At 43.8% G+C, this 25408-nt stretch overlaps 1 protein-coding gene across 1 annotated transcript in view; it reads left to right on the forward strand.

Annotated features, from left to right (window-relative positions):
* Positions 1-108: 108 nt before the first annotated feature.
* SERPINI1 (serpin family I member 1) overlaps positions 109-25408 on the forward strand; it is a 98545-nt gene continuing 73245 nt past the window's right edge. The window contains exon 1 of the mRNA XM_006127779.4: positions 109-266. The gene's annotated coding sequence lies outside the window, so the exon portion shown is untranslated. The remainder of the gene's footprint in view (positions 267-25408) is intronic.

Here is a 25408-nt window from a genome sequence, read left to right on the forward strand (position 1 = left end):
GGCAACGCGAGGGCCAGCTTGCGGCGTAGAAGGGGGGGAGTAGGAAGAGTTGGAGGAGGAGTCGTCGCAGAGCTAGCCCAATTGGAGTGCCGGACTAGACGAGGGGGCGTGGTCCCGAAAGGGGCGGGGCAGGCGTGAGAATTTGCAGGCGTCGGCAGACGCCACAGAAACAATTCCTGAAGCGGTCTCTGGACCACAGGCTGCTCCAACACCGGCAGGCTCCCCGTTCTAGCGTTCGCAGCTGCTGCAGAACCGCTCCGAGGGAGGTAAGCGCTATCAGTTACTTGGCTGGGCGGGCGACCTGGTTGCTTGCGGTGGGCTCCTCGCCCTAGGAAATCCTTTTTTCGCCGACTCTCTGTTTTGTTGCATGCTAAATGTTTGCACGTCCATTGACTTTGCGTTGCATTTGTAGGGAGCTGTTGGAAAGTCTCCCTCTGACTATGGCTGAACACTGGTGCGTGTGCAGTGTATGTGTGAGTGCTTTAAACCCACTTCACTTGTCAGTTGTTCAGACAGCTCGCTCACAACGTGTGAAATAAATTCCTGGCTCCGGCTGTCGATATTTGTTACCTCGTCTAGGGATAGGTTGGTCGCCACCCCTAAAATCTTTTACCGTATTAAATAAAACGGTTTTTCTTCACGCTCTAATGTTTTTTATAGACTGTGTATGCACATCCCTTATAGATTTGTAGAACGGAGTCGTGGATTTGTTGTACTTGCCTTACGACTGTGTCAATTACTGTAAACTGGGACCAGCATCGGTTGTTTGTTGATACGATTCAGGATGTGTTGTTTTCTACAGCAAAGCTATTTAGAACTCTGAAGAAGTTCTTAAAACTGAAAAAGAAATAAAATAAATTAATTATAGGTGTTCACTTTTAAATTACTTGAGAATGAGTGCAGAGGTAGTATTTAAAACAGGTGGATACTTTAGTGTGTGTGTGTGTGTGTGTGTGTGTGTATATATATATATATATATATATATATATATATATATATATATATATATATATATAAAAAATCTGTGTGTGCATATATGTAGTTTGTAAGTGTACCCTATCAGTAGAAAAACTTTTCAATTTGAGTATAAAGTTACTTTCTCTTTGTAACAGAAGACTTTTGTATTTTGTGACTAAAATACACAACACGCCATATCTGAAATCTCCCTCCTTCAGAATCTCACACATCTCTTGACATCTCAATAGAATGACTAGCCTCCTCTGCCAATGTATATTTACCAGACTATTTGTATATTAATTATTTTAGATACTAATTTGTATGTAACACTTGTTATTAATAAAAGTATTATAATTATGTAAAGCAATTTCATATTTTTAAATCAAAGGTACTGTAAAGGTCAAAATCATATCATTGTTCTAAGTCCATCCTTTTCCCTGTTTAAGCCATGCTAACATTGGTTAGTTACTAAGAGCTACTGTTACAGAAAAGCTTTTGAACTTTAACATTAAAACTTAAACATGTCAAAAATTTGGCTTTAAATTCAGGTGTCTTAAATTTGTTACCTCTATGTAAAGAGTTTAAGAATACTGTATAAAATGATAATGATGGCACTTTTCCTATGAAAGGCTTACAACAGCTGAATGAATGGGTAAGTGATGATATAGCCAATGGTTAATAGTTTCCCTTTAGCAACAAAAAGGGACTGTCTATGGAACACCATACATGCCATACAAGCTCCAACTTTGCAGTGTAGAAACAGAGATCTCAAGTATTTGGAACTACAACACAACATGGAACCGTGCATCACCTGTTAGGTCCCAATAACTGAATGCATAATGAAAGCCATACACAGGATGGTAACTCAGTGGTATGCTCTAATTAGAAAATAAAGGTATTCCCTTCACTGTGCCCTGCTTTGTTTTATTTTTAACCTTTGTGTCATCCATTGAACACCAATTAATGCACATCTCTAATTATTGATGAGGAAGACCTCAAATTTGTGTAATGTGCAAAAATATTAATATCATTAATAGCTTTTAACTTCATTTGGCATCCCAAAAACATTTGTTTCTATAGTTGTAATGGTAGGTCTTGTTTTGGTAAGCCCTATGAAGGGATGGGGGGGAGGGCTACGGATTGGGTGAAGTGTCTTGTGCTTTGCAGAGTCCACAAAACAAATCAATGGGAGGATGTGTGGGTGGGGCGGAGGGGGTGAGACAGACATAAACTGTTTCTTACATGTGCATAAGGACAATAAACTGTGTGTTTCTAAATTAAGTTGTTTAATAATGCAAACTTCTGTTTAAAAATATAGAAGAATATTCTATATTCATGCCCCCTTTTTGATTTTTTGAGACCCCCTCATTTTCGCCCCCCCCCCCCCCCGAAAAAAAAATTAGCAGCAAAATTGTTGAGCGCAAAAAAAAAAAAACTGACCAGGGCAGCAAAACTTGATGGGGGTGGAAGGGGCTGGGATGTCTTGTGCCCCTCCTGGAATTTCTTCATGCACCTCCAGGGGGCATCCCCAAAGTTTGGGAACCCATGATCTACATCATCCCTGATATCTATCCAACCTGCTCTTAAATATCTGCAGTGATGGAAATTCCACAACCTCCCTAGGCTGTTTATTTCAGTATTTAACCACCCTGACAAGAAGATTTACCTAATGTCCATCCTAACCTTCCCTTGCTGCAATTTAAACCCATTGCTTCTTGTCCTATCATCAGAAGACAAGAACAATTTTTCTCTCTCCTCCTTGTGACACTCTTTTAGATGCTTGAAAACTGCTATTGTGTCCCCTCTGTCTTATATCTTTTAAACTAAACAAGCCCAATTCTTTCAGCTTTCCTTCATAGGTCATGTTTTCTAGACCTTTAATCATTTTTGTTGCTCTTCTCTGGATCTTCTTCAGTTTCACCACATCTTTCTTGAAATGTGGTGCCCAGAACTGGACACAATACTCCAACTGAGGCCTAATCAGCACAGAGTAAGCAGAAGAATGACTTTGCGTGTCTTGCTCAAACGCTCTTGTTAATGCATCCCAGAATCATGTTTGCTTTTTTTTGCAACAGTGTGACACTGTTGACTCATTTAACTTGTTGTCCACTATGACCCCTAAATCCCTTTCCACAGTACTCCTTCCTGGACAGTCGCTTCCCCGTCTGTATGTATGAAACTGATTGTTCCTTCCTACGTGAAGTATTTTGCATTTGTCCTTATTAACCTTCATCTTGTTTACCTCAGACCATTTCTCCAATTTGTCCAATTTGTTTTGAATTTTGACCTTATCTCCAAAGCAGCTTGGTATCATCTGCATACTTAATAGTCATACTCTCTGTGCCATCATCTAAATACTTAATGAAGATATTGAACAGAACCACAATACTTGATATCCTTTCAAAGAAAGCTGTTAGATTGGTTTGACATAATTTGTTCTTTCTTCACTCAGCACACAGTCAACCTGTGGAACTCCTTGTCAGAGGACATGGTGAAGGTTAGGACTTCAGCTCTTTTTTGAACCCTGTTAGATAGATTCATGGAGGTTAGGTACATCAATGGCTATTAGCCAGGATGGGTAGGAATGGTATACCTAGCCTCTGTTTCTCCGGGGCTGGATGATGGGAGAGATCATGTGAGGATTACCCGTTGTCCCCCTCCCTCTGGGGCATCTAGTATTGGCCACTGTCGGCAGACAGGATACTGGGCTAGATGAACCATTGGTCTGACCCAGTATGGCTGTTCTTATGGTAGTAGGCAACAGCCAGCATGGATTTCTATTACCATATTATCTTCCAGAGGTTTGTAGATGAATCCCTTAATTACTTGTTCCATTATCTTCTCTGGCACAAAAGTTAAACTGACTGGTCTATAGCTTTCTGGATTGGTCTTATTTTTCCTTTTTATAGATGGGCACTATATTTACCCTTTTCCGGTCTTCTGGAATCTCTCCTGCTGTCCATGATTTCTCAAAGATGAGAGCTAAAGGCTCAGATATCTCCTCTAGCAGCTCCTTGAGTATTCTAGGATGTATTTCATCATGCCCTGGTGACTTGAAGACATCTGACTTTTCTAAGTAGTTTTTCACTTGGTTCTTTTTTTATTATTATTACAGGCAGTCCCCGGGTTACGTACAAGATAGGGACTGTAGGTTTGTTCTTAAGTTGAATCTGTATGTAAGTCGGAACTGGCGTCCAGATTCAGCCGCTGCTGAAACTGATCAGTTTCAACAGCGGCTGAATCTGGAGGCCAGTTCTGACTTACATACAGATTCAACTTAAGAAACCCAGTCATCCCCAAGTCAGCTGCTGCTGAAACTGATCAGCAGCTGATTCCAGGAAGCCCGGGGTTGCAGCAGCGGCTGACTTGGGGACACCTGGGGCAAAGCAGCTGGGGTGCTGCTGGGTTGGTCCAGCGCCACCCAGAGTGGCGCTACGGGACCAACCGGCAGCGCCCCAGCTGCTGTACCACAGGCGTCAGGAGCAAAGCCGCGGAGAACGGGGGCAGCGGGACAGCCCAGACGCGCTGTGGCTATCCTGCTGCCCTCGGGCTCCGCGGCTTTGCTCTGCTTTGCTCCCCGTCCCCAGGGGGAGCAGAGCAGAGCAAAACCGCGGAGCACGCGGCCAGCGGACAGCCCAGACGCGTCTGGGCTGTCCGCTGCCCGCGTGTTCCGCCGCTTTCCTCCCCGTCCCTGGTCTGCTGGAGACCAGGGAGAGGGAGGGCCCTGTTCATAACTGCCTGTATTTTAACTGCTAAACCCACCACAATTCCACTAGCATTCACTGTTAGGAATCCCATCACCACCAAACATCTTGGTGAAAACTGAAACAAAGAAGTCATTAAGTGCCCTTGCCACTGCCAAATTTCCTGTTGACTGTCTCTCCCTCTTCACTGAGCAATGGGCTTACACTGTCTTTGGTCTTCCTCTTGCTTGTAATACATTTGTAGAATGTCGTCTTGTTACCCTTCATGTCTCTAGCTAGATTTAGCTCATATTTGTGCCTTTGCCTTTCTAATTTGCCCCTGCCTTCCTGTGTTTGCTTATATTCATCCTTTGTAATTTGATTGCCTTGTTATAAAGCAAGTCTTATGACATGTTTGGGGCACTTCTATAGAATAGGCCAATGGTCAAATGGGTAACAATGCTAAGTGGTTTTTGCCTAAAGCACAACTATTTCCGCTACATTTTATTTTTTTTACAATGTACATGGGGAAAAATAAAAGAAATAAATGTATACATAAATGGTTGAACAAGCAATATTCAAACTGTCATTTGCCTGAGGCCAGTGATATGATCAGAGCCCTGCAAATCTGTGAATATCAGCTTTATGTCTATGGACTGTGTTTGTGGATAGCAGATGGATACAGATCCAACATTTTATCTGCAGATTTGCAGAACTCTACATATATCAGCTTTATATCCATGGATATCCACATCCAGAGAGCATGTTTGTAGATCATGAATCACAAGTGGATATAACTATGTAGAACCCTGTGAGGATACAATATGACTTTACTCCATGCGGGAAATATGGAGACAATGAGAACCAATGAAATACGGTGTTTTAACCTGATCCTGACAATGTAGAAAACTTTTATCAGCTACCTCTAAAGGTTATTTTAGTAATAAGTTGGAAGTACCTCTTCTTTTTTTTTTTTTTTTTTTTTTTTTTTTTTTTTGAACACTCAGCAGACTGCAAGTGAGTTCAGCAGCTATCATTAAGGTTAAAACAGTAATGTATAATTGTTTTAATCTTAGTGACATAGGCTAAAATGAAACACTCCCAAGATGCAGGGAGAATACTGCTGTAAAATATCCCACCAAAAACATATACATGAAGGTTTGAGTAAAGTCAGATGAACATGTAAAATGGGGGGGGGGAGGGGATGGATGGTCAGGAACTACTTAAAAATTGATTTGCCAATCATGCTGAATTAAATCTGAAATCTTTCCCCTAAAGTAAGTGGAGGCACACTGACGAAGGAGAGGAAGATTGAGTCATAACCATTGACAGTATTTTTTTTTCTTGGTTAATGTAGATAGTTAAAATTTACGTTTTTAAGGATCTGCTTTTTATCATTAGTAGGTAGATCATAGAGATGTCACTGAGTAGTCAAGTAGACAAACACCAAGAACCCTAAACTTATCGGTTCACCATGTTGATTACTTGCATTCTCTCTTCCTCCCCTCCCGGCCCCATGACTGCCTCTGTATCAGAGGTAGGAAGGGGTGGGGGGGCCGAAGCAGGAGCTTGTGCTGGTGGGAGCCAGCTTAAAAGTTGGTCCCCAGCGCTGGCTCTGTGGTACCACCTGCCTCTTCCCCCTGAGGCAACAGTGAGGGGGCGGGGGAGGCGGCAAGGGAGGCTGCCATGAGGCAGCCTGTGTCCACCACGGGTCTGGGCTTGCCGAAGGCAGACGCTGCTTTCTTCCCACAGACTGAAGCTACTCTGCATCCAATGGAGTAGCCTCTGTGGGGAGCTCAGACCCCCGCCCCCCGCAGACAGGGGCTGCTGCCACCCTGTGCTGCTGCCTCTGGTAAAGAGGCAGCAGCATGGGCAGCAAGCAGCTGGTCCGTGAGGGGTGTAGTTTTTAAACTGATTCCCCTCGTGGACTGGCTCCCCCTGCTACCCTGCACTGCTGCCTCAGAGTAGCAGGGGCTCCCCTGGAGTGCGGTTACATGACTATTCAATTATACGATCGCTACTAGGGAAGTTTGCTAGATATCTCAAGAGCATGGTCTTGGAATGTGTTTCGTAAGTGTGGAAGAGAGAAAGTGTGATGGGTTGCATCGCTAAGATCCTCCTAGAGAGTTTCACCCAATGTGCTGATCATACCACTGATCCCACATACCTGCCCTCTGGGGTGCTCCACCACCCTGCCTTTGTGGGCCAGAAGCTCTGACCTCCCAGTAAAGCACAGAGTTGGGATAACCTCCCCCCTCCTACAGCAGACCAGAGATGTGGAGGGAGTTCTGGGAGGGCTCAGTTAGAGACTCGACAGCACCCAGGAATAGAGCTCCAAATAAGGATCAAACCCCCAGACAAATCCATCTTATGCTGTGTAAAAGTTTTACAGCAAGAAAGTTCATAAAGTTTACTCCCTTTATCAATGAAAGATAAATGCACAGCTGTTGCTTCCCCTGGTAATAATTTACATTGGGTTTCATAATAAACCGAGTTAGTGTATTTAATAAAAGGATTTAAGTGGTTGCAAATGACAACAGACCAAAGTAAGTTGCTGAGCTAAGCTAAACTAAAAAAAACATGACCGCTAAGACTAATGCATCAAGAGAAAATGGTACAAACCCTAATTTCTCACCCTAATCCTTATTCCAGATAAAATTCTTAAAAGCAGATCTGGTCTTTTGTCTGACCCTTAATATAATAGCTACTCCCCTTGTTAGAGTTCTTTTTTTTTTTTTTATTTTCCCCAAGGTTCTTTCATGTGTTCCTCTGTGGGGGCAGGGGAGAGAAGCAGACTTTGAAGCCAACTGAAGACCATAATCGATGGCTTCCCATTCCTTAAAGAATTTCCCCAGGGTGGAAAGTCTTTGTTCCATTCCCTGCATCCCCCACCCCTGTGGATAAATGACAAATTCAAGATGGATCAGCTGGAATGGTTACATACCTTTGTTGGACCAACTACTGTTTAGGCTTACAAGAAAAAGTCTTCACAGATCATTGTTTTGAGCACTGGGCCATTAAGTTCCTTAAGTAACACTAATGGTTTTAAGTGAAAGACCTAGGTATATCTCTATAATGTTATTAATCTATCACATAGAGCTGGAACAGACCTTGAGAGATCATTGAGTCCAGTCCCCTGCTCCCACAGCGGTGCCAAGTGCCATCCCTGACAGATTTGCCCCAGATCCCCAAATAGCCACCTTAAGGATTGAACTCACAATCCTGGGTTTAAGTAGGCCAATGCTCAAACCACTGAGCTATCCTCACACTTAATATTTTTAACAGCAAATGCAAGAATGATACATGCTATGACAAAGTCAGACCAGTTGGCTGCAGTAGAGTGGGAAAAATACCCTCTTCCCTGTTAACTAGAAATGGGGTAAGTCATGGTCAGCTGATGGGTCTACCTCAGACCAACTAGTATCAGCTGAATTCCATTTCAGGGCTGCCTGAGACCTTTTTAAACCCTCCCAAGTTGGGAAGTGGGGGGGAGGAGGAGGAGAGTGAGAGAGATACCTAGGCAGCTACTAAACTAGGGTACATCTGCACAGCAGGACAGAAGTTGAATTAAGCTATGCAACTTCAGCTACAACAATTGCATAGCTGAAGTCGAAATAGCTTAATTCAGCTGTTGGCACTGTCTACGCAGCAGGAAGTCGAAGGAAGAACACTTTTCCGTCGACATCCCTTACTGCTCATGAAGCGAGGGTTACAGGAGTCAGAGTAAGAAGTCCTTCAGCTCTCCATTATTTTGAAATGAAGGCTTACTGTGTAGATGCACACTTTATTTCAAAATAATGTCAGATTTTTCTGAATTAACGCTGTTGTGTAGAGATGTGCCCCCTAGACAAAGCAGGGGAGCATCTCTGGGAGAAGAGGCTGGGTTCCTTACCATAGGGGGAAGACATAGGTTTGCCAGATGGTTGAAACAAATACCAAACACCCTCTTTCCCCCCCCCCCCCCCCCGGAAAAAATTCTGTGGGGGGGGCGGGGAAATTCTGAAAGGGGGGAGGGAGACCAAAGATGTTGAGCAAAAAAAAAAAAAAAAGGACTCCAAGGACTTATTGAGCCAAAAAAAAAAAGCATTACAACAGAATGTCCCCTTAAAGAGTGAATGCAGCCTTGGGGAACCAGGTAAGCATGAGGGCTGGGGGTGTTGGGGTCAGGGGGGAGGCCGGATGCTGAGTGTTTGTATGGTTGCCAGGTACCCAGTATTTTCACCTACTGGCCAGGGAAAAGTTCAGAAAATACCGGACATCTCAGGTGTCTGGCATTCTCTGATTTTTTTTTTTTTTTTTTTTACCAGACAGGAGGCTAAAATACCGGACGGTCCGGGTGAATAAGAAACACCTGGCAACCCTAGGGAGACAACAAGCATAAAACTCTATTAGTTCAGGGGCTGCTTTATCCAAGGCCTATGTCACCACGGAAGAGAAATATACAGAGGCTAGCAAGGGAGGGAATGGCCTTTGCCACAGTGTGCACAAATAGAATATACTCATTCAGGGATTATAAGGTCTTGAAGGATAGGATTCTTGCCCCATTTTGCATGAAGATGTTCAAGTTATGCATATTCATATTATGAAACATAGTTCCATGAAAATATGGGGTCACAATGTCATACAAGGGAAACCCCAATATTTTATATACACAGTGGTTTAAGAGATAAGGTACTGAGCCTATGGTCTGTTGTGTATCTTACCTTGAACTTTTGGGCTTCACTCTAACCTGATATTCAAAACTGAGTTTTTGATCATCCAGGAGATATCTTTGAGTGTACATTATAGATTTAAAGAAGATAGATATCCAGAGCGCTTAAATACATTTAAATACATTTATGTAAACCAATACCAAGGGGAAAGTCAGATGATTTTCATAGAGTTTTGATCTTGTATTATCAATAAAAGAAAGGCTTGTTTGTGTAATTGCTGAGCAATAATAAAGAAGAGAATGTTTTCCTCTGCCAATGGGAACAGTGTCTAGAGATAGTGTTTTAGTTATAGACGTTTTGACTAATTGTATCCTATGTTACCATTTATATACTCTTATGACTTTGCTAGTTCTGAACTGATGAATTTCAACGGTCTTGGCAATTGTTGAATGTTTCTCCTGTAGATAGGTAGGTATATATTATCTACAATACTACATAGGGCAGTTAAGTGACTTTGAAGTAGGAATAAGAGATCCTCCGGAAAAGGGCTTTATTCCGGAGGATCGCGCCAGTCTAGATGCTTTTTTCCGGCTTTTCCCCAAGCCGGAAAAAAAGCGGCGGCCATGTTTATTTAAATCCCGCGGGGGATATTTAAATCCCCCGCGAATTTCCCTATTCCCAAGTTCAAAATTAGCATGCCCCTTCCGAAGACAGGGCCAGTGTAGACGTAGCCTATGTATTTAAAAGCAATCAACAAAAACTTATGTTCAGCTGTTGCATGCCCCTCATAGTGATATCAGTAGTAACAACTATAAAAATTCTGTGCCCAATGGAAAGAACACGACACTGACACAAAATGGCAGACATATAACTGAACAATTGCACAACTTGCGTTAAGGAGTTTATGTAGCTTCTATATGCATGCTCTCTCTGTGTGTTCATTACAGTTATCAGATGTGTGGCAACAGTAATGTAGATTTTTGGAAGGAAGGTGTCCAAAATAAGTCTCCTAAGCATTAACCACATGCAGCAACACAAGTGGGTACAATTAACGTATCTGCAGGAAATGTATAGTATGTTTCTTACTCACTTTCCCTTCACCTCTCTCCTCCCCCCACCAAAAAAAGGTTATTTAAGATATTACCAACTATAAATCCAGATTATAAGATAGCCAATACAGATATTGGTGTACAAGTTGTATTGAACAGTGCTCTAATCAATAAAGCTATGGCTAGGTTTATATGACACTTGTGTAAGGGGACTGTTAGCCCCTTGCTAAAACTCTGTGGGAGTTTTTGGTATGCCAGCTCGCAGTATCAAAAGGGGAAGGGTCCATGAGACTGACAGACCCCAGAGACAATGGAAAGCAGCCAACACTCCAGCTCAGCCTGATTGACAGGTTGGACAGGTCAGTGAGGAAAGTGAGAGGCCAGGCCCCCTCCTCCCTGTGAGCTGGGATTGTTCTGGGTCTCTCTGAGCAAGGAGAGAGCTGAGACACAGCTAAGAGCAGTGCAAGCTGTGTGCAGAAGAAGTTCTGCAGCAACAGAGCCAGGCACACACAGCTCAAGGAGCACAGACCCTGTGTTGAGCGGCAGACTGGCAGTGATCAGAGAAGCCAAAAGGGACAGAGAAGCACCACAAGGAGCTGGACGCTGACAAGACAGCACAGCCTACAGCTGGGTGTGGTGAGCATCTGGGACCAGCCAAGTGTGGGGAGAGGCTCTGGGCAGGGTGATATCGCCAGCCAAGAGGCCCAGCAGGCCAGATTGGGAGAGGGGTCTGGCCACTTAGAGCTTGAGGCTGTGTGGTCACTGCCAGAGCAAGCGTGTCCAGCCTGCAGCCCCCTGCAGCACTTCCAAGGCTTCTAAGGAAGAGACTGTGAACTGTCCTTACACTCTGCAGACTGCTGTTTTGATGTCCCTGTGCTAGAGAGCAGGGCTGTGTGTTCTCATTTAACCATTCTCATTTTTTTTCTTATTCTTTTCTCTTTAATCAGTTGATGTTTAATAAATTGTATTTGCTTTGAACCTGATGAAATGATCACTGGGCCAAGAAAGCATGCAGTGTAAAGAGAGCACCTCGGAGTGGGGACACCCTAACTCCTGCCCCTAGAGACTACAAGGTCGGGGATTAAGCCCCAGGAAACCTGGGCCCAGCCTTGTTGGGGTTTCGAGGACTCTGCTACTCAAGAGGGTGGAAGGGGAGCCCTCAGGATCAGGGGACCTACGTGGGGTAAAGGAAGTGGGAGCGGGGACTCAGATCCTTTCGCTGGTCCATTTCACCGGGGTGGTATAGAAGCCAGGAAAGTTCCCCACAATAGCGGGACCATTCCGCCGCTTACACTTGGAAGGTCGGTTTAAGATACGCAACTCCAGGTACATAAATAACATAGCTAGAGTCGACATACCTTAAGAAGAGCTTGGTGCCATCTTTGCAGTGGGAGGTCGACAGGAGCAAATATATTTATTTCGAATCAAGGGGTACCGAGCACCAACAGGGAGTGCCCTCAGAGTTCAATTTAGGGGGTCCTAAATTGAATGCCAGAAGATCAGTCTTCCACACAGAAGATCAATCTCCCAGACATGCTCTATGCTACACCGCAGTACTTTAAAAGCAAGAGCATTTTTTGTGGATTCAAGTGATAGTTACACACCCACTCACTCTCTCACTACACTCCACATCCTGTCACTTGTTTCATCCCAAACAAAATCAAAGCAGAACCACTTATGCCAAAAATTGTCTGATCCATTGAAAAATACCTAGTCATGGTAATTAGCAGTATGGCCATTCCTGTCACCACTATGCTCCACCGTAGCTATATTCTCTGTGTGTTTTCAAAACTCTCTTTGACTGATTGTTAATGTCTTCACTATCGGACTTACACAAGCATATTTGATGAATGCCTGTGCAAAGTGATTAAAATTTCACCTGTCATGTCACATGTCCTTTAAGATGTTTTTTCACACATTTATGAAAGCTGCAGAGTATGGCTAATACTAATGTAATGAAAACTGAATTGAGGATTTCCATTTTGTTGCACAATTGCAAAACAGTCGTACAGATTCTCTTTCCAAAATGGGGAAACTTTTTTCACTTTGTATCAAAGACTCTCGGGAAACTAATGCATGAAATCCAGGGTTTGTTTGTTTTTGTTTTTTGTCTCAGCAGGTTATTGATCTACTAGGAAAAAAAGATTTTTATAAGACAAGGCCGTTTCTTTGGAGAGAATATCTTCTACATTGTTAGCTAGAACTCAAGTTAGAAAAAAATTAATATAGCCATGCATTAGTTACTTTACACAAATATTAAAATGCTAAATTAGAAACTGATGGGAGGTGAGTGCACTAGAGGTCTTGTGTGATGCTGTACTTATGCAGTTCATTTAAATGTAATAGTTAAGTAATGCTGGACATTCACTAACCAAGAGCCCACTACTAAAAAGTGCTGAGAATCCCCTGTGTGTTGCTGAGATCTCTCAATTTTCAGGAACTTGATAAAGGGAAAGGGATTAAGCTCACAATGCAGTCCCGTAAGTGAAGTAGGTTTTTATAGATATAAAAAAGTGACTTTTCCCTTTCTGAGATTAACTACTCAAGAACACTTGAAAGAGGCCTTAGTTTCCTTAGCCTTTCCACGTTATCCTCTTTCCTTACGTGAATTGAATCCATGTACGCAACTTTTGTGCTGCTTTTTTTTTTTTTTTTTTTTTTTTTTTTTTTTTTTTTTGACCGAGAAAACTTAAATACTAGGGCTGTCAATTGATGTGATAATGCCTGAGATTAACGAGTCTGGGATTAACACATTAAATGTTTGTAATGCATTAATCGCAGGTGTTAATGCTGTGCTGCCCCTTTGAAGTGCTGCTGTGATGCTTCACAGGGGCAGTGCAACGCAGAGCCTGGGATCAGCTGGGACCTCCCCAGCTGACCCCGGGCTCCACAGCCCCTTTGAAATGTGCAGAATCTGCGTTTCAAAGGAACAGCTGTTCTACAGGTGAGCCATGGGATCAGCTGTGCAGTGGCTGCCCCTTAGAAATGCTCCCTCTGTGTGTTTCAAAGGGGCAGAGGAGCCCGCGGTCAGCTGGGGAGTCCCTGGCTGACCGTGGGTTCTGCTGCTGTGGGAAGCCCGGGATAAGCTGGCAGCTCCCAGCTGACCCCAGGTTCCGCTGCTACGCAGAGCCCAGAATCAGCTGATGGGCAGTGCCCAGCTGATCCCAGGCTCCATGGCAGCTGCCCCTTTGAAATGCCAGAGATGGCATTTTAAAGGGGCAGCCGTGGAGCCCGGGGTCAGCTGGGGACTCCCAGCTGACCTTGGGCTCCCCACAGCAACAGGAACCCAGGGTTAGCTGGGCACTCCACCTAATCCTGGGCTTCATATTGCGCTGCCCCGTTGATGTGCCACTGCAACGCTTCAAAGGGGCAGTGCTGCATGGAGCCCAGGGTCAGCTGGGGGACTCGAGCTGATCCAGGGTCCATACAGCTCTGCCCTGTTGAAATGTCTCCACAACGTTTCAAAGGAGAGACACACGTGATTCAGTTTTTTAATCACTTGACAGCTCTATTAAATACCAATTAACTTTCCATTAAATGCATTTACTGTTTTCATAGAATAGCAGGACTTGAAGGGACCTCGAGAGGTCATCGAGTCCAGTCCCCTGCCCTCATGGCAGAACCAAATACTGTCTAGACCATCCCTGCTAGACATTTATGTAACCTTCTCTTAATAGCTCCAGAGATGGAGATTCCACAACCTCCCTGGATAATTTATTCCAGTGTTTGACAACCCTGACACTTAGGAACTTTTTCCTAATGTCCAACCTAAACCTCCCTTGCTCCAGTTTAAGCCCATTGCTTCTTGTTCATCTTGGCCTCTGAGGATAGAACAAGCTTTCTCTCTCCTCCTTTTGACACCCTTTTAGATACCCCAAATCTACCCCCCCCCCCCCCCCACTAGCATTCACTATGTTAGGCATTCCTTCAGACTTCTCGGTGAAGACCGAAACAAAGAAGTCACTAAGCATCTCTGCCATTTCCAAGTTTCCTGTTACTGTTTCTCCCTCCTCACTGACCAGTGGGCCTACCCTGTCCTTGGTCTTCCTCTTGCTTCTAATGTATTTATAAAAAGTCTTCTTGTTTCCCTTTATTCCTGTAGCTAGTTTGAGTTCATTTTGTGCCTTTGCCTGTCTATTCTTGTGCCTGCATTCCTGTGTTGTTTGCCTATATTCATCCTTTGTAATTTGTCCTACTTTCCATTTTTTATATAACTCCTTTTTTATTTTTAGATCATGCAAGATCTCATGGTTAAGCAAAGGTGGTCTTTTGCCATATTTTCTATCTTTCCGAAGCAGCGGAATAGCTTGCTTTTGGGCCCTTAAAAATGTCCCTTTGAAAAACTGCCAACTCTCCTCAGCAGTTTTTCCCCTCAGGTAAGGGTCCCATGGGAATCAAGACTATCAGCTCTGAGCTTACCAAAATCTGCCTTCCTGAAATCCATTGTCTCTGTTTTGCTGTTCTCCCTTCTGCCCGCCCTTAGAATTGTGAACTCTATGATTTCATGATCAGTTTCACCCAAGCTGCCTTTCAAATTCTCAACCAGTTCCTCCCTATTTGTTAGGATCAAATCTAGAACCGCTTCCACCCCGGTAGCTTTTTCAAACTTCTGAAATAAAAAGTTGTCTCCAATGCAGTCCAAGAACTTATTGAACAGTCTGCGCCCCTCTGTGTTGTTTTCCCAACATATATCTGGATAGTTGAAGTCCCCCATTGCCACCAATTAATTATTGGGCTTTGGATGATATTGTTAGTTGTTTTAAAAAAAGCCTCATCCACTTCTTCCACCTGGATAAGTGGCCTGTAGTAGACTCCTAGCACGACATCACCCTTGTTTTTAATTCCTTTTAGCCTAACCCAGAGACTCTCAACACTTCTGTCTCCTATGTCCATCTCCAGTTCATTCCAAGTGTGTTCATTTTTAATATGTAAGGCAACACCACCTCCGTTTTTCCCTGTCTATCCTTTCTGAGCAAGCTGTACCCTTCTATACAAACATTCCAATCGTGTATTAGCCCACCAAGTTTGTAATGCCAACAATGTCATAATTTATTTATTAGCACTTCCAGTTCTTCCTGCTTATTGTCCATACTTCTCTACATCTGTATATAGGCATCTAAGATACTGATTTGACCTTGCCTCCTAGTTTTGCCCTGACCCTCCTTTCTCTCTGCTATTATAGCCCATGCTCCCTCCCATTTCTGACCCATCTCCCAGGTCTCCATGTTCTCCACTTACCTGTGGGCTTTGCTCACCTGTCCCTGTCTAACCTAGTGAGGAGTGCTTTAAACTAGGTTCTCCAGTCTGTGTCCAAATAGGATCTCCCCCCACTTCCCCCCGAAAGGTGAACACCATCTCTGCCTAATAGTCCATCCTGGAATAGCATCCCGTAGTCAAGGAAGCCAAAGCCCTCCTGGCGACACCATCTTCACAGCCTGGCATTCATCTCCAGGATGCACCTGTGTCTGGCTGGGTCCCTACCTTCTTGGGATCAAAGAGAATACCAGCTGCGCTCCAAACTCCTTCACCTGTTCTCCCAGAGCCCTGTAGTCACTCTTGATCCGCTCAGTGTCACACCTCACAGTATTGTTTGTGCCCACATGGATGAGTAGCATGGGGTAGTAGTCAGAAGGCCGGATAATCTTCTGCAGTAACTTTTTACTTAAGTAACTTTGACAAATTAGACTTGGTTCTTAAATATGGTGCATTAGCTAGTGCACCAGCACTTTAGTGATGCAAGATGACTTAAACTGCCTTGGCAGTAATTAACTTGCTCCTTACGTTTTGCTCAACCCTGGCATTTGTACTCATGTGATGTAGAACTCAGTTCCACGAGTCGTACCATTGGAAGCAATACTGGAATGAGGTATACTCTATGTAAAAGTGACAGAATTTGGGTCTCTGACTTTGCACCAGCTCTGTGTTGACCATTTCTTCACTGAACATGGCCTCCTCTAAGTCTACAGATAACTTAGATGCACCTACCTAAAGATGCCCTGTCTGAATTTCTTGCTGTCTCTCAATTAGCAAAGACATCTGCCACATTTCTCAAAACAATAACAAAACTTGAATCTTTTAGCAACATCCATTTGCATGTCTGTAGATTGTATGGTAATGTTTTCTATCTCGGTTTACCCAGCAAGGACTTTGGTTGTATTTATATTTCTAACTATGTTATGTTTTTTTAATTGGCTCGGTATATCTATTCTTCTAGAGTGCTTTTTCTGCTCTGTCCGCATTAAACAGTTACTGGAGCATTTAATTGTCGTATACTTCACATAGCAATTTAAGATCATTGAAGCAGTTCATATTTTTTCTTTTCTTTAGACTTCTACAGTCGTTCAGATAAAATCACCCTCCTCAGTTCCCTAAACTATTTATAAATATTAATCAAAACCTAAGACAGGCTGAGCAATTTGCTATAACACATTTTCAACATGAGATAACATTACTGTAAACAAGATTCATGGTTGTGTGCAAAATATCAGTTGCACATAAAATGAAGATTTTTTTTTTTTTTTTTTTTGCTGACCACCTGAGAAGTCCTAATAAATGATATAAGAAATTCCAAGTTCATTTTATTGTATCCTTACATACTTTCTGATAGATTCAAAAGGTCTGTGGGTGGGGGCTAATGGAGTTTGCCAAGTGGACAAGGAAAGGAAAAAAAATCAGTAAGCCTGCTGCCTCCTACTTTCCAAGTAGGAGTCCTACTACACACGGAGGAAGTGGTTCCAGCCTAAATGGACCTTGGATCCCATCAGTCTCAGACTTGCATCTCCCAATCATCTCTCGTCTCAGAGCACCTCCCAATCAAACCCTATAATCTTCCAACAGGCGATGCATGCAGGTGGCAAGAGGAGGCATGCATCCCTGTAAACAGTGTGGACAGAAAGGTCAATGGGCTGGCCAGCAGGCTGAGTTTCTGGGCATCTGGGAGAGCTCGCAGGGGGGCTGCTTGCACCAGTAACAAGCATCATCCAACCCTGTCACCATACTCACCGGCTGTGGGGGAAGTGGAATAATGCAGCCCCAGCTTGCTCTGCTCTGCTCTCCTGGTGCTATCTGCTCTGTAACCCAGGGATCCCCTATGCTATGATGTGTGATTCCCATTGACTCACCAACATGTGTATTGGCCCAGACACCTCAGTACCAGCCTGAGCAGATAAGAAAGCTCTTCTCAGAGGGAGAGACAGGAAGGGAGGCGGAGATGGCTACCTGACTGAGGGGCAGGGCCTGGGGGCTGGGCAGTTTTTGGCTGGGATGATATGAAGAGAGGAGACAAGCAAAGTGCTTGGAGTTCAGGGGGCTATGTACCCCTACCCAAGGGGTCTGAGGCTGCCTGGTTCTGATTCCTATAACCACATCACATCTGTGCTGTGCTATGTCCTGGAGAAGCAATAAACCCTCTCTATTCTACTGGCTGGCAGAGCCTCATCTTGCTGCTATGGGGGGTGCAGGATCGGGGGGGGGGTCCCCGATGGGCTGTCACACTACCCTTATACTCACTGGCAGGAAGCAGACTGAGCTGCTGTCAAGGGAGCAGACGGAGCTGTGGCTAATGCTGTCAGTGAGTCGGGGAGGCCGTGACCCCTGCTGTTGGCACTGGACCCCAGGTGGCATCAGTTGAGGAAAGAGATGGGACAGAGGGTGATTGTCCCAGCCCTTCCCCAAGTTGGGGGTAGGTCACATGGCCAATGCGCCCCCCCCCATGTCACCGTTCTTTAGTTGACCTTAACACCACCTATATCTGGGCTTCCCTCCACTCTTTAGCCTAGATTGCCATGGCTCCCTTTCTCTTCCAGGGCCTGTGAGATTTTACAGTGTGCTGGGAGGGGGGTGGGATTGCTCAAATTCAAGCAACTTCAGTGGCAATTTTACTAGGTCCTGTATTCGACGGATGGAAATGTGGTCACCATTTGTATGAGTAGCTACATTTTTTCCCCCTCTAGTGTTTGCCCTTGTAGACATTCAACTTCATTTAGCACCATGTTGTCCATTTATCTAGCATAAAGAACTTCGGAATCACCTAATTGTAATGCTCCCAAATTGCTTGGATATCTCCGTGTGTACATAACACTGGGCACACTACAGAACATTGAGCCACTCCACTCTTAGGCTACGTCTATACTGCAGGCTTCTTGTGCAAGAACGTTTTGCGCAAAAAATTCTTGTGCAAGAGCGCCTCCAACTGCCATGTGTTTTTGAGCAAGAGAGTCCATGGCAGTATGGACAATCTCTTGCACAAGAAAGCTCTGACCATTTTAGCCATAGGGGTGTCTTTCCCAAGAAACCCCTGTTGCCTGTCCCCACTTTCCTTTTGCGCAAGAGCTCTTATGCAAAAAGGTGTATTCCTTGTAGAAAGAGGAATAACTCTTGCGCAAATAGCCTGTCTTCTTATGATTTATTGTACTTTTTCTTGTGCAAGAATGTGCTTGTAGTGTGGATACTTCGCAAGTTTTTTCGCAAAAACTCTGAAGTGTAGATGTAGCCTTATTGTCTGCCATGAGAGAAAATTGACCATACCCTTTCTTGTTTCTTAGATGATACCAAGGAACTCTTGGCACATCTCAGGGGAGGGGGATCATATTATATAGCAGACCCATAGGCACTGACTTCCCTTCTAGCAATGGGGGACTTGTCCCCCAAGCTCTGCCCCACCTCTTCCCTGTCTCCTCTCCTGTGTATGCCCTGTCTGGGTTACAGAGCTGACGCTTTAAGTTAGTAGACACCAGTCCTTGTCTGAATGTCCTTTATAAGCAGGACCCGTGATAATAGTCCCAAAATCCCAAAGTGCTGGATAGCAGAAGGAGGCTTCCCTCACACCTCGAAGTAGGCCACTGGATCTGGATAGTCCCAATCAGATCACGCAGGAATGGATGAATGGGCTCCTCAGGGGTAGATGACAATGCGCACAGACGGACGAAGGAGAACCAAGCAACCCGAGCTCTCCTCAAAGAGGGGTTTATAAAAATGTCAAGGCGGGAAAATGGGTTAGTGTGTGGGGTGCAAAGGAATTGGGTGGTGTGCACAGGAAAAGAGGTTCGGGTGCATAGCTAGGATGCGCACGCATGGTAATAGTGTGGGGTACCCAGGCCTGGTGCCGTGTGCAGAGGCGAGAGGGAGGAGTGCAATGCCTTCTTCAAGGTGCTTTTGGCAGGAAGAGGCACTGCTGAGGTGAAAGGAGTCAGCAGACTCCATTTTGGATTACAAACTCCATTTTAAAATGGATAACATGGTGATTGGCACTTACACATGGTAGGGAAAAGAAAGCAGGCAAATAGAAGTCTTGTTTTTAGCATTACTTTTAGGCTCTAGGGTTGGTCCTACAAACACAAGAAAGAATAACCCAGTGTCTAGGGCCCTGACTTGTGTCCCAGAAGACCTGGGTTTAGTTTTTAGCTTATCCACATGCTTTCTTTGTTTCCTTGGGGAAAGTCATGGAATCTTTGTGCTTGAGTTTCCCCACTTAGAGAAGTATTATCCTCATTTTATATCTCATAACAGTGTTGTGATGCTAAATTCATAAATAGTAATGTTTTAGATGGCGCCAATCCTCAACAAATATGGTGACTTTTTTTATTCCCCTGTAGTAGGGTAATATGATTGCTAGTAGACTCCCACTGGCAATACTATACATATTAGGTTCTTTCCAGCTGTAATGAACTAGTTTTTCTTATCACTATTTTTGAACAAATGTTTGTGAAATTTTTTAAGAGCTTTGTGTGCTGTGATGGCTTCAAATAGCTACTTTATTTCAGGTACAAAAATGTTGTTAACTGAACAGTCTAGATTTGTCAGTACAAACAACACTCTCCACACTTCTGATCAAAATGATACACAAGGTAGATATCTTTTTATGATAACAGTTAATGTAGCATGTAATGGGGTGTAAAAATCCACATGTAGCATATAATAGAGAGGCTATAAGAGAACATAGGAACTCCAGAAGGAAAAACTTGTTTTTCTTACGTTTTTATTTAGAGAATAAGCACAAGAGACTGAAATATTGGCTGGTTGTTTCACTCGTGTAGAAATTCATGGTGTTGAGTGGAATTGAAATAAGTCTATGCCACTTAGTTTGATGTGCTCTGGAATCAAGGAATTGTTCCATCACTTAAATGTTGTGAAATTATGGAAAAAACATAAGATTTAAATGAGTTTTTCATTCTTGAGGACAGTTGGTGTGCAGTCCAACAAAATGTATATTTGTAAAACATCAATTTAGGACTGTTTTAGGGAGCTCGCTTGAGGCAATGCGTTCTTGTCGTAAGAGGCTGTTCCACTTATGTGGGATTATAGAGACCAATAAAGACTTTTTACTCTTAAATTGTTCCTTTCTTTTTTCTTTAACTTCAACCAGGTTGAAACATTTTATTTATTGAAGTTTGAACTTACACAAAGCATAATTAAGACCTGTTGAACTCTCCTTTCCCCCCTGAGTCAAAGTATAATGTTCAGCTGGCTGATGTGCATGAATAATCCATCACTGTGAATCATTAATTTACAAGATCAGCTACAGTAATTGATGTCTTCTCGCAAGCTATGAAAATGTTCTGGGAAATAATTTATTTATCTTGCTGGTGCATTTTGTAATTAATTAATTTATTTTAGAATGCTTTATGCAATGGGCTCTAACCTATGAACCAGGTTAGTCTGAGGTTAAACACCTAAAGGGAATTAACTTCTCCTGACTCTCTTTGGAATAAAAGAATTTAGGTGTTGGAGAGAATAAATGCAGACAATACTCTGAAATTATGTAATGCAAATTAATTTAACCACCTCCTCTTTTGGTGTGTGTGTGTGTGTGTGTGTGTGTAGTAGATGGTGATGCATGTTGTTACATTTGTTTAGAAATAAAATTAAAAACTGTGAATAAATCTATTAAAAAAACAAAAGGTTAATTTACACATGATATTAAATATTGATTGTTAATGCTATGGTTTTCCAAAGGCATAAAACGGTAAACAGTGTTGTGATCAGTCAGGTACAAAACACAAATTAAACTGACATTTAGCCTTTTTATGTTTTGTTCAAATATAGGAAATGATTACTTAATGATATTGCCTAAGCATTTTGGAGAATCTGCTGTACTCACATATCAGACTTACGTTATGTTTGCTAAGGGCATAAACTGTGAGGCAGTATAGTTTACCATATAATATTTGAAAGGCATTAATAAATCAGGTTATAGTCTCCACAGTATTTATAGCTACCTGGCTTGAAAAGGGACACTTAGTAACACTGGCCTCTTGATTTTTCACTGTTGTTAATGGGTATTAACTACTAGAATCTATATAATCTGCAGAATAGTGATAGAAATGTAGCCATGTTAGTGTGGTGTAGCTGAAACAAAATACGGGACTAACAAGATGGATTATTAGATGATGAGCTTTCGTGGGCCGGACCCACTTCCTCAGATCAAATAGTGGAAGAAAATAGTCACAACCACATATACCAAAGGATACAATTAAAAAAATGAACACCTATGAAAAGGACAAATCACATTTCAGAACAGAAGGGGTATGCGGGAGAGGGGGAGGTAAATGTCTGTGAGCTAATGGTATTAGAGGTGATAATTGGGGAAGCTATCTTTGTAATGGGTAAGATAGTTAGCGTCTTTGTTGAGTGTCGAATTTTAGCATGAATGACAGTTCAGAGGATTCCCTTTCAAGTGCAGATTTAAAAGGCTTCTGAAGCAGGATGCAGGTAATTAAGTCGTTGAGACAGCGTCCTTTCTGGTTGAAATGGCAAGAAACTATTTTTTCTTCGTGATCCTGTCTGATATCTGTTTTGTGGGCATTGATCCTTTGGCGAAGTGTCTGAGACGTTTGTCCAATGTACAAAGCAGACGGACACTTTCGGCACATGATAGCATAAATTATATTTCTGGATGCGCAGGAATATGTGTTCTTGATCTCATAACTCACTTGGTTAGGTCCAATAATGGTATCAGCAGAGTGAATATGTGGACAAAGCTGGCAACGGGGTTTGTTGGTATTAGTGTGGTATGTCCTGTGGTGGTTGGTAAGAATCATCTTGAGGTTAGGTGGTTGTCTATAGGAGACTATGGGTCTGTCTCCCAGAGCCTCTTGGAGTATGGTATCCTGTTCCAGTATAGGTTGTAGTTTATTGATAGTATGTTCTGTTGATAATGTGTTACTTAAGCCTGTCCAACAGAACATACTATCAATAAACACATTATCAACAGAACATACTATCAATAAACTACAACCTATACTGGAACAGGATACCATACTCCAAGAGGCTCTGGGAGACAGACGCATAGTCTCCTATAGACAACCACCTAACCTCAAGATGGGCAAGGGACCATGCTGGTTTTTTTTGTTTTGTTCTGTTTTTTTTCTTAATTGTTGGGTCCTTTTTTTGCTCAACAACTTTGGTCTCTTTCTCCCCCCCCCCCTTTTTTCTCAACATTTTTTTGGGGGGGGCTGTTAAACCATCTGGTAACCCTAATGGCTGCTTGTGTGAGCTTGGGTAGCACATATGCAAATATAGCAAATACTAGAAGTCAGTTCAAAGCCAACTGAAGTCAGTAGGAAACTGTCTGTTGACTGTAATGGGTGTAGTACGGAGTCCTAGGAGTAAGTGGTACTGCTGTGCTATCTGCTATAAAAGAGAGAGACATTTAAAACACTTCCAGTTATCAATTTAGTGGCAAGGAAGGAAAGTGGCTCATTGGAATACTATAATCAGCTTTCCACTTGAGTTCCTGAAAATGTATTGATTGTGCAAATGAGTACATGAGTTAATGAATGAATATAACCAGCAGGCAAATGATATGGTGAGAAGCACTTCTGCAGTACAGGCAGTCCCCGGGTTACGTACAAGATAGGGACTGTAGGTTTGTTCTTAAGTTGAATCTGTATGTAAGTCGGAACTGGCGTCCAGATTCAGCTGCTGCTGAAACTGACCAGCGGCTGACGACAGAAAGCCCAAGGCAGAGTTGCTCTGCCCTGGGCTTCCTGGAATCAGCCGCTGATCAGTTTCAACAGCGGCTGAATCTGGATGCCTGGGGCAGAGCAGCTGGGGCACTGCCGGGTAGGTCCCCGCAGTGCCGCACCTCGGCACTGCGGGGACCAACCCGGCAGCACCCCAGCTGCTCTGCCCCAGGTGTCCCCAAGTCAGCCACTGCTGAAACTGATCAGTGGCTGATTTCAGGAAGCCCGGGGCAGAGCCCGGGAGTCAGCCCAACCCGGAAGCGCCCCAGTTGCTCTATCCCAGGTGTCGGCGGCGAGAAAAGCCTGGTCTGCTGGGGGGGGCGGGGCACAGTAGCTGCCCCCCCGCCAGCAGACCAGGGAGACTGCGGCGGGACCGCCGAGACGTGCCGTGGTCCCGCCCGCATCCTCCGCAGCTTTGCTCCGCTGGTCTCCATCCCCCCCCCCCCCCCCGCCCCAGCAGACCAGGGAGACGCGGAGCAGCTTTTCTCGCCCCGGAGGACGTGGGCGGCGGGACCGCAGCGCATCTGGGCGGTCCTGCCGCCCGTGTCCTCCGGGGCGAGAAAAGCCCCGTTCGTAACTGTGGATCCGACATAAGTTGGATCCGCGTAACTCGGGGACTGCCTGTAGTTATAGGTATCCAGATGTCTGAAACCAAAAAAGGTTGAATCTGTACATAATGGACTCCTGTGGACCAGAATAGCAAGTCTGGTAAAAAGAAATCTTTGAGTGTGAGTGATATATATAAAACTTACTTATTTGGTGTTCTTAAAAACAATACTACATACTAGTGTCCATTTTATGTTGGAATAAATTTGGAAGCTCAGGAGTTCAGTAAAATGTTCATACTATGGTATCTACTCCAACTAGATTAAACATGTGAAATGGTGAGTCCTTAAAATGACTGACAGAGACAAGATCTATGTCGTTGAAAGGATTCTCATACATTATATTACCAAATCAATAATTAGGTGATATCAGGACTGGAAAAAATTGGCTCCTACTAGTCTGAAGATTAACTCAGGGGGTCAGGATTTACAATCATAGGTGCATAAGCTTCTGATACTCTTACTTGTACTGAGTGCCTTTATCCAGCAGTTTTCAAACTTTTTTTTCTCATGACCCAGTTGAAGAAAATTGTTGATATCCACGACGCAATGTAATTTGACTTAAGTGTGGGCTCCAGAGTAAAGCTGAGGATGAGAGCTTTGGGCTGTAGGAAGGTACAGGTAAATATATCCGTGGCAGCCTGCAGGAGCTATCCAGGTGAACTATCTCCATTTTATTGCTCACCCCAGTGGCAGACATTACTAAATAAAAGATTTGTGCCCCCCTCCCCCACATATTAGGGGATGTAAGCAACTAGTCGACTACCTGATAAGCCTAGGCTTATCTGGTAGTCGAGTCATTGAGTCACTACTTGACTAGTCGTTCCTCCCTCCCCCTTGCTGCCTCTGTATCAGAGGCACCAAGGGTGAGGAGCTGGAACTGGTTCTGGTGGGTGAGGAAACTGGCTTAAAAGCCAGTTCTCCCTAGCACTGTCTCTGCAGGGTTGGGGTAGGGAAGGAAAAGGTGCAGTGAGGTAAATGGTGCGAGAAGGGATCGAAGCAGTCCCTTCTGGCGTGGGGTCCCGACTGCTGTGCCTCTCCCTTGGAAACGTACAAGAGCTGCGGGTGGAATATTACTTCTGTCAAAGTAGGTACCTAAAGCCTGGACTCTTTAGCCATCCCTTTTAGACTGACAGTCCATGCTCCAAGAATTGTTTATACTCTCCCTAGCATAATGGGGCCTCCCAAGCTGGATAAGAGAATACAGATAACAGGAAAAAACCCTTTTCACTGATCTTGCAGTCAGGAGCTCGAACTATTCTGGCCATTTCCTAATGTTGTGGCTACATTGTCTCCATGCATTGTCCCCCACTTCATCATTGAAACAACAGGCCAAATTATGATTCACCTTTCTGAAGTCAGATCAGTAAAGCTTGTTGGAATACACTGGCATTTGAACTAGATTGCAAACTAAGGCTTCTCTGTGTTCCCATATACATATCAACATGAAGGGCTAGGCTACTGAAAGTACAGGACCCAGAATCTTCAGGGAGGACAATA

The sequence above is a fragment of the Pelodiscus sinensis genome, chromosome 10 (assembly GCF_049634645.1).
Source record: "Pelodiscus sinensis isolate JC-2024 chromosome 10, ASM4963464v1, whole genome shotgun sequence".
Classification (NCBI taxonomy): Eukaryota; Metazoa; Chordata; order Testudines; family Trionychidae; genus Pelodiscus; species Pelodiscus sinensis.